The 10,830-nt window shown below is 30.2% G+C and overlaps 1 long non-coding RNA gene across 2 annotated transcripts; it reads left to right on the plus strand.

Moving 5' to 3' along the window:
* Nucleotides 1-6,507: 6,507 nt before the first annotated feature.
* Nucleotides 6,508-10,576, plus strand: LOC126886406 (uncharacterized). Of its 2 annotated transcripts, XR_007698600.1 has the most exons (3): nucleotides 6,508-6,680; nucleotides 8,273-8,430; nucleotides 10,402-10,576. It is a non-coding gene; the product is annotated as an uncharacterized LOC126886406 (long non-coding RNA). The 2 variants fall into 2 exon arrangements; XR_007698599.1 differs by lacking the exon at nucleotides 6,508-6,680 and having other exon boundaries at nucleotides 7,485-8,430.
* The last annotated feature ends 254 nt before the right edge of the window (nucleotides 10,577-10,830 follow it).

Raw genomic sequence — 10,830 nt, forward strand, 5'->3', positions numbered from 1 at the left:
AAATCATCGATTTCACGTAAAGATGTTCTACAGGGTTTTCAAAGTTTTAAACGGTAGATGAGGGATAACTGATGATAATTCCGTGAAGACGTACAGCTTATTTTGCTTTTTTTAACAATTGTAAAGAATGAAAAAAGCAGTTTTTTGACTATAAAACGTTTCTTGTACATTTTAGAGAAAAATGTTTCAAATAAATGTAGATCTTAAAAAGTTCTTTAATTTGGTGGTAAGCATATTGTAATATATAAACAATTGACCGAGATAATTGCAAAAAACCCTCATTTTTGCAGTAAATTATAAATATTAATAACTTTATTTTTTGCACAATGACGTAAAATTTAATGACTTTAAATTATGTCAATTAATGAGTTATTTAAGTGCGCTAAATTTCAACCAGATCGACCAAATAGTTTATAATTTATTCAATTTGTTTATCCCAGAGAGCAATTGTTTATACAACTGTTCTTGCCCTACAGTGACTGTGAGATATTTAGCAGATCGCAGTCGATTATTTGAGACTTTATTTTTAAGACGTATTAAAAAATTTTTAACATTTTAGTGAAATTGTTATTAAAAAAACTGTTTGAAAAAGACCTGACTTTTTAGCTTATAAACAATTAGAATAACTTAGATATTTTTTATGTTCCGTTCTTGCTTGTAGGCTCAATGAAAAGCTGATGACAAAATTCATATAAAAAAAAAAGAAAAAATAATTTTATATGACAAACAGAAATCAAGTTAACATTTATTTTTTAATAAATCATATTTCCGTTGTTCATAAAAACTAAGAGCTGAAAATTGAACAGATTGTATATGAGGATCTACATTTTATGATCCAGTTTATGAACTGCCTGTGCAGTGAAATAATAAAAAGTTGTGACCCTTTAAAATGATGGAAAATCATGGAAAAATCAATTGATTACATTTTTTTTTAATTATTGAATTTTACAATTATTTCGTAAGAATTCTGTAAATTTTATTAAATAAAGTGTATTATTAAGATAAATATATAATAAAAAATATACACTAAAAAAGAAAAAATAGTTTTATATGACCAGTAGAAATCAAGTTAACATTTGTTTTTTAATAAATCATATTTCAATTGTTTACAAATAATAATAGGTGAAAATTGAAAAGATTTTATATAAGAATCTACATTTTATAATCCAATTTATGGATTGTATATGCAGTGAAATAATAAAAAGTAAGGACTCTTTAAAATAATGGAAAATCCCAGAAAAGTAAATTGATTACAAAAATAAATAACCATTTTCAATTTCGCTGCAAAACGAAAATACAGCCGAACCATATTCCAGTCCAATCAGAGAGTGCTGCAAGCACCTCTACCGGTTTCGAAACTTATTAGTCTCTCATCAGGAGGCACATATGCTGCTCTCCCTGATCGAACCAAAACAAACCCCAGCGTGCAGTCCCGAATTGCAACGAACGAAATAGCATAGATGCCCTAGCGGCAACTGCTAGCAAAAGACTAAGTTTTCACTCTAATGGCATATAGCATATCCCACCAGAATGAAAACAATGGGAACCTTCTCTGGTTACACCTCCGAGGCTTCTACAATTTGCAAGCCATACGGATGCTGAGACTAAGGAAGATGAGGGAATTCTACAATTTACAATTCACGTCCCATCTGCTCAGCGCGGTAAAGTTCCAACGAGACTGGTTCCCTTCATACTCCACACAGAGTAAATGTAAATCAAAAATGAATAACCATTTTCAATGTCGCTGCAAAACGAAAATGTTTTGTTTTGTTTTGGTTGGATCAGGGAGAGCAGCATATGTGCCTCCTGATGAGAGACTAATAAGTTTCGAAACCGGTAGAGGTACTTGCAGCACTTTCTGATTGGACTGGAATATGGTTCGGCTGTATTTTCGTTTTGCAGCGAAATTGAAAATGGTTATTCATTTTTGATTTACATTTACTCTGTGTGGAGTATGAAGGGAACCAGTCTCGTTGGAACTTTACCGCGCTGAGCAGATGGGACGTGAATTGTAAATTGTAGAATTCCCTCATCTTCCTTAGTCTCAGCATCCGTATGGCTTGCAAATTGTAGAAGCCTCGGAGGTGTGTCCAGAGAAGGTTCCCATTGTTTTCATTCTGGTGGGATATGCTATATGCCATTAGAGTGAAAACTTAGTCTTTTAAATTGATTACATTTATTATAAAAGTTATTGAATTTTACAATTATTATTATTTTGTAAGGATTCTGTAAATTTTATTAAATAAAGTATATTAGTTAGATAAATTCTATAATAATTATAAATTAATGCAATACATATTTTTTTTTAATTTGATACTGCCTTAATAAAATAATTTTTGTTTTATTATAATTTTATTCGATGAATCTATTAATATTTTTCTAGGTAAGCATCTAATGAGTATAAATTATAGTTTTGCATTATTTAATGATGTATTTGTAAGTTCAATAATTAGAATTAAATTTCTGTATTCGTTTTAATACTAATTTATTTGAATAAATTTATATAATTAATACAAAAATTAAAAATAAAAGAATGTTCATGAATTTTAATTTGATTATTCTAGTCAACGTCTACAACTTACAAATTGCTTTTTTGCAAGTTATAGTTCATCTTCTACAAAGTGTATTTATTTCTTTAAATAAATCATCTAACTCAACTTCGTCAAGAATGACTGCAGCGCGATTCAAACATTTTTTTCTCTTCTTCTTCCAGGCTTGTCGGATTTGTCGTACTGGCATCATAAATGACCATCACTAAAAATGCTCGTTGCATATTGTAGTATTATTTTGAAAATACGTAAATAAAACATCAAATTTTTTGCAAATTATTTACCATATTACCCTACTTTTTATGCAATTGCAAAGCTTGAAACATTTAGAATTACGTACCTGTGGCTTTTCAAAACTATTTAAAAAGTCACTATAATTATAAATTTGATTTTATTTCTGTCCGCACAACAATAAAAACTAATATTTATATTATACAAAATTTTTGTTTACCGATAACCTCCATATTGAACAATTATTGACAGATCATTTCAACACCCAATCAGAGCCCGTATAAAGACTAATACCAAACTGTCGGTGTGCGCATGCGCGCAGATCAATATAAATTCACCCTCAATCTCAATCGTGCCTAAAGAAGTATAACTTCAAAAAGTAAGACACGTTAACTCAACTCACTGCATAACACTGACATGGCACAAAGAAGCACCGAAGCACCGAATTCGCGTGTGAAATACTGGCTTCCTATTGGCCTTTGCATATGGAACACTTAAGCACTGAAATAACCCATAAAATAATCATATGGCACAAAGTTACAAAGGTATTACAGAAAAGTCTTGGCTGTTAGAGTTATCAGGGCCAAATTACATACATTATTATGTTGGCAATGTTTCATTACAGCTTCTAACCCGAAAAAGTAGAAAATGTGGTATGGAACAAATAAGCACTAACCCGACGAATTGTAGGTTCACCGCTAGAGCGCGTAATTGCATATTTTTTTTAACTCCTTTATTCTGCAATCTATCAGTAATGACAATGAGCGTCTTTGCTGATAAATTATTATGACATGTACAGGATGCTTCATTAAGCACCCTGTTTTATAATGTAGCTATTGCTAACTTTGTGGCATTAGGTACCTCTAATATTTACAATATGTTACTATTTACAAAAAATGTATATTACTAATTACTTAAACCTATTAATCAAGTCTCTTGGTTTGAATTTTTTTAATTTGTTTTCTTCATGTTCATGTAAGTCTTCAAACAACCGCTTGGCTAACTCCTTAGGATGTTCAGACACTCTTTCGCGATACGTTGCACTATATTCACTTATCACTTCTTGCACTGTTGGAACTGCTATGTCTCGTTGGATCACGAAAGTATGGAGCATCAAGAATCAGCCTTATCGTCTTGTTTTGGAACCTCTTTATTATATTTAGGTTGCTATTAGAAGCTGCTCCCCAGAGCTGGATACCGTAGGTCCAAATGGGCTTTATAGACCAAATATAGATCAATAATCGCGTTAATACAGTTGAACAAAACTTCAGAGCCCGGACAGAGTTTAGTTCAAGAAATCGACCCTGTTCACAGTAAAATAGAAAAGTATTTGAAACATAAGGAAATATACAGCCCTGTTCCACTCTTAAGACACCTCGTAAATATACCCCCCGGTAAAGCACCTCTCAAGGTGCTGCAACTAAAAATGAAGATTTTTAAAATTTTCAAACAGTAAGCCAAACTCTAAATTTTAAAGATCTGCCTTTTACTAAAGTTAAACAAATTAACTATAATAACTATAAAAAACATGACCCCTTGCATATTAGTTTTAAATGTGATTTTAATAAAAATAATGGCAATGTTACTTGTCAACGAAAACTTTTCGTTTATACATTTGCAAGAGTCTGTGTGTTATTGCGTTGCCGCTCCTGCAATACTTAGAGCAGATATATTGATGGATTCTTATGAAGTTTTGTCTTCTAAATCCAAATCTGAAAACGGAATTTCGATATCTCTAACCGTCTTCGAGATAATCGACCTCAAAATCTAAAAGGTGACGTCACAATCCGGTTATTTCCTACCAGGCACTAAACGTCAGCTGAAATCTTTGATTAGGAAGTAGGCTACTTTTCTAATCTGAATTTGTTCAGCAAAGCAAATGTTAAAATTTACATTTGAGTTTGACACTTCGTGAATGTCAAATATATTTTAAATTATTTAGCTATTAATAAAATATAAATGACATTTTATAGTGAATTTAATTATTATATAAAATAATATGTCTAGTAAATGTACAAAAATACAATTTGAGTATATTTTGAAAGCAATAATACATATTATACTATATTAATAATGAATCAGTAGAAACGATTATATTTAAATTTTGTAAATTATAACTCCACTCGAGCAGCGCACGACCACACAACTCAAAACACAAGTACGCAAATACGGTTGCGTGCAGCGTGGCGCAAAGCCGTGGAATTTACGAGACTCGCTCGGTCTGTAGATCCAAGTAAGTTCATCAGTAAAAAGTATCTTTATCATGTAGGTATGTATTATTTATTTTACAATATTGGAAAATTGTTTTTTAAAATGTGGTTTGGAATAAAAAAAGTATGTTCTGATATATGAAATTACATCCTTCGAATGGAAAAAATTATTTGACGAATTTTTTCAAATTATGGATACCAACATCATTTTCAGTTATAACTCTTGTATTTTTAATTTGACGAAGAAAAGTTATTCTTCATAAAAATCTCTTCTTGGCCTAAGATTTATGATGCAACCATCGTGAATCAAATTTTATTAATTTTATACGAGGTATGTAAAAAAAAGAATGTGTGTGTACTTTGTACGCACGTAAGAAGTTATACTTCTATTATATGATTATATGATTATAAACGAAATTAATATACTTTTTATTTATATTTTATTTAAATATTAAATTAATTTATACCTAATACTTCTCAAACATTTTTATTAAAACAGTGCCAAAAATTAAAATAATAAAAAAATAAAACACACACAAACACATTAAAAATGCCACAAATGATTTCTGAACATTAATTGTCGGAAAAATTTTTAACTAAATACGTATTTTCTGAAAATAAAATTATATAATAAATATACTTACAATCATAAAATGTATAAAAAAAAATAAAAAAATAAAAGTTTCTATTGGGATTCGAACCAACTTACCACGCGGCTGGTATTTGCGTTGTATTGGGATTCACCCGCATTAAAACTGCACCACAGAGACAGCTTGTCATTATGTGCGAAGATCGTCTAACTAAACAGATTAACCTTTTGACATTTTTAACTTATGTAAATCAAATTATTTTGATTTTGAATTGAAATGATTTAGAATTGAAAAAATACAACAAAACATAGGGTAAGAAGACAATATATTAGGTGAATATTGATAGAAATTTTGATGGTAATCAAATTATGTAAAAAAAAGTATTACATACTACTTATGTATTTTGGTAGGTTCAAGGTAGGTATCGGAGCCCGTATAACGACTAATAAATTTCGCAATCACTTGCGTCGTGCAAAGTGGCTATGTTCAAATATCATAACAAAATTTGATCAACTATTTATAAAACACTTACCAGTGAAAGATTCTTTAGCTTTGAATAAGCGAGATCTGCGGCACTCATACTAGGCACAGTTTGATGAGCTTTCACATTGGCATGCAACAACCCTAACAACACACAACATTCCAGGAATGTACTACCAAAGTTCTATCAATATTTGAATGTCCTGGACATTTAGGGAACATTCGGTGAACATCTGACTAAATTATTCCTGGAATGTTACCATAAGACATTCTGTGAACATACTACCAATGTTCTTAATTATGTTCATTTACAAATTCACGGCGCATGTATTTGTGCATGGTGCTTAGAGAGGGCATCACGTGACTAAAAACGACCAATGACCTCACTTCAGACTTCGGTGCTTCGGCCATCTTGGCCTTGGCATGCATCTTAGCCTTGGCCACCTTGCCGTGCCGCCGTGCGTGATCGTTGTTTGTTTTTATTTGTGCTTTTTAAGAATATTTTTTTAATTCGGATACTTTTATAATAACTTTAATAGTATTATTAATATAGTGCATAAAATCAGTTGGAGTAGCAGAAGCAATGTAGATAAAAAATCTGCAGGAATAATGTTTCAAAGGTTAGTATATGCAAATATGTAAACAAAGGCATGCCCCTACTTCAGAAAATATCCATTTATTATTTTAATAATTGCGAATAAGCCACAAACTTGCTTATTCCTACCTAAAATAGTAAATAGAGATAATAACAAACGGATTATTTGTAAAATTAAAATTTTTTTTGCGTTTTTGCTAATGTATGCGTTTATTAACAGGATGGTAGACCACACACTATAATAGTACCAACTAATGAATACACAGTATGAATAGTATAGTCGGTTCGCTAAACTTAGGGCCGGTTGTTCGAATCCTAATCAAAAATGATCATTATCAAATATTTAATTACTGTCACAACTGTCAATGTCAACTTTGATCGGGTTGCTAAAAACATAATTATTGCTTACAATTATGAAATTATTTAATCAATTATGTTAATAATTTTTATGTTAATTGATTAACTAATCTCATAATTATAATCAATTATGTTTTCAGCAACCCAACCAAAGTTGACATTGACAGTTGTGACAGTAATTAAATATTTGATAGTGATCATTGTTGATTAGCGTTCGAACAACCGGCCCTTAGTCTCAGACACAACTGGCTAGTGATTTTAGTAAATAATTTTGACAATTTCGTAAAATTGGCAAAAAAATAATAACTAAATAGTTAGTAATTTTGGCAAAAATGGCCAAAAACAAAAAAATTACCTACTAAAATCACTAGCCAGTTGTGGCTAGGGAAACGACTATACTAATAAACAATTTCTAAGCTGCTTTTTATAATATTTTGTGAGTTCATTAATCATATTTTTTATTTAAAACCAAGCGCGGCTCCTCCTTAGGGTCAATTGGTCAATGACCCCCCTAAAATAATCTCATAAAAATACCAATTTTATTAAAAATATCTTTTATCTAAAACTTCACTCTGAAATACTCTCAGCAGTCTGCATTGGCAAAACAAATATAATAGATATAATAACGTCGCGCCTCGCGCTATACACAAGCCCGTGGCTGGGCCGTATTTTAAATTGTCTACATACAGTTCTTATGGCTTATGGACAAATGCATGTAAAATAGAAAAGAGACGGCAGATAGCAATTTCGTGGGCGAGAGTGGGAGTGACCTTTCCGTCGTATACCTGTAGTAGAGTCGACGGCCTCACGTTTAGTTAGTTACCGTCTGCTTGTTCAATGAGAAGGTCATAGACTATTTTGCAGAACTAAAGGATAGAAGAATTGACTTAAAATATAAAAATATTTAAAGTAAGTTTCGTTTTAATAAATTTACAATTTATTATACTATAAATATTCCTATCTATATATCAGTCAATAACCTGTTCATACCATTTTTCCTATATTTTTTAAAAGATTTACTCTAAAAAAAGACAAATTTAATTTTCGGAAAACTAGGGTAAATAGTATTGAGTTTTATCTAAGTCTGTATTTTTTATCTAAAATATAAATGCTAAAAGATCTTTTAAATACTTTAAAAAATCAACAGTTTGAAGTTTTCAAACCAAAATGACCCCCCTGAAGATTGACCCACGAGCCGCCGCTGTTTAAAACTAAAATTTGTTAATAATGCTCAGTAATGCATATATTTTGTATTTTTAGCTTTCCAGAAGATCCTGCGAAGAAGGCATGAAGTATTGATCAGATTTGTTAATAGAGCAGTATGTTCAAAACATTTTTTAGAAAAAGATATTGACAGAACTTCACTTTCAACTGTTCGTTTGAGAGACTGTGCTGTTCCAATAGCTTATATCACACAGGTAATATGCTTAACCCAATTAATAATACAATTACAATATACAGTTGGAAAAATTAAAGAATAGGGCTTTTCATTTACAGTCATTTGTTTCGAGCTTCTGTCATATGTCGTATAATCCGTGTTGTATTAATATTATACACAGATTATATAACATATGACAGAAGCTCGAAACAAATGACAATCGATGAAAAGCCCTATAGGGCTTTGTTGTCATACGTCTTTGGTTTGTATCATTGGTTATATCGATAACGTATGACGTAGATATATTAATATTATGTGACACATGACAGAAGCTCGAAACAAATGACTATGAATGAAAAGCCCTATACGCTGTGAGCTCGTACGTAGAGGGGATATTTACAAATTCGCGAACGCCAGTAGTGACAAGTTTGTAAACGTTTACTGGAAATTTGACATAAATGTCAAAGTGATTAATTTAAAATTAAAATTAAAAACATTAATTATAAACAATATTAGTTGGTCAAAGCTGTGGTATATATTTTTACCTTAAATATACTTACGTTTTAAATACTGAATTTAAGTTTTTTTAATGTTCCGTAATATCTAATTATAAATAATATATTATAATCTTAGCGCCATCTACACGATTATTGTCAAAGTATCCGAAGTAAGAAATTGATATTTTATCAATAAAACGTCAAAATGATTAGAAAAATCTTAAAAAAATCGATTACAATTTAATTACTTTTTTGCGTTGTAAATATTAAGCGATAACAATTAAATAATAAATTTAAAAATTACCGGTAAAAGTTGAATTAGTAACCGCTAGGAGCGACACCAGCGAAGCTCACAGCGTATAACCATGAACGATCACATCAATCACTTATTTTGTATAGGGCTTTTCATTCACAGTCATTTGTTTCGAGCTTCTGTCATGTGTCACACAATATTACTATATCTACGTCATAAGTTATTGGCATATAGCAATGATACAAACCAAAGACGTATGACGTAGATATATTAATATTATGTGACACATGATAGAAGCTCGAAACAAATGGCAGTCGATGAAAAGCCCTATTTGCTGTCTTTTTCTATAAATCACAAACGTTTGTTATAGAAAAAGATCATCATCATCATTGGCTCGACAGCCCTTTCTGGGTCTTGGCCTGTTCCAGGATTCTTCTCCACTCTGATCTGTTTCGTGCTTTTTTTCTCCAGTTTTTTATTTTTAAGGTTTTTATATCATTTTCTATTTGTTCTAAAATAGAAAAAGATAGCAAATACAAAATAAGTGATTGATGTGATCGTTCATGGGTATAGGGCTTTTCATTCACAGTCATTTTTTTCGAGCTTTTGTCATGTGTCACATAATATTAATATATCTACGACATACATTATTGGTATATACAATAATACAAACCAAAGACATATGACGTAGATATATTAATATTATGTGACACATGACAGAAGCTCGAAACAAATGACAATCGATGAAAAGCCCTATTCTTTCATTTTTCCAACTGTAGATACTGTTGCTCTTCATTATCTATTCAATTATTCAATTATTGCGAAGTAGATTATACAAGAAAACAGATTAATATTGAATGTAAATAAATAAAAACATCAGAAATAGAAAACAAGAATTAAGTTATAATCTTTAGTTAAAGTAAATAATAAAAACAATAAATATAATAAAACAAAATACTTTTTGTTTGTGAAAAAGCTATTTCTTTGTGGCATTTTTGTAATTATTGTAACTATTTTAATGGGGAAATAAGCCACAATTTACTTGAAAAAATAACTTTATTATGGTTTCTACTTCCACATCGGACGTCGTTGTCAAAATACAAAATGTTTTATTATTTTCTTTATTAAATATTTATTATTTATTTAAATATTATTTATTTTATTATTATTATTATTTATGCATATTATTACCTGTAAATATTTCTTCTGATTGTTAATTGTAAAGGATAGAAAAATTACCATTTATTTTATTTTCTTTTAGAATCAGCTGAGAGAAGTGGTCTACAAAAAACCAGGAAGGAAATGGAATATGTGGCTATGAAAGGCAAAAGAAAGGTTTACAAAGCAAATGTGACACATTTTTTTATAGGAATATCAGTAAATTACATTAAAAAAATGTATGAAAAGATTTTTTGCAATAAAAATGTTTATATTTATCAAGGATGTATTATTTGGTATGGCCACATATCGTCAGTGATGTGACAATACCTCCTATCTGTTTTTCATGAGATTTGTAAGATAGACTAAAAACTTGTTTGGGCCACCTCCTGTTTTCATATATTTTTTGACTTGTTTTGCAGTAAATTTAACTATCTATTTACTACAAAACAAGCCAGAACTTACGTATGAAAACAGGAGGTGACTTAAAAAATGTTTTTCGTCTCCTGCAAACCTCATGAAAAAAGATATA

The sequence above is a fragment of the Diabrotica virgifera genome, chromosome 6, assembly GCF_917563875.1.
Source record: "Diabrotica virgifera virgifera chromosome 6, PGI_DIABVI_V3a".
Classification (NCBI taxonomy): Eukaryota; Metazoa; Arthropoda; class Insecta; order Coleoptera; family Chrysomelidae; genus Diabrotica; species Diabrotica virgifera.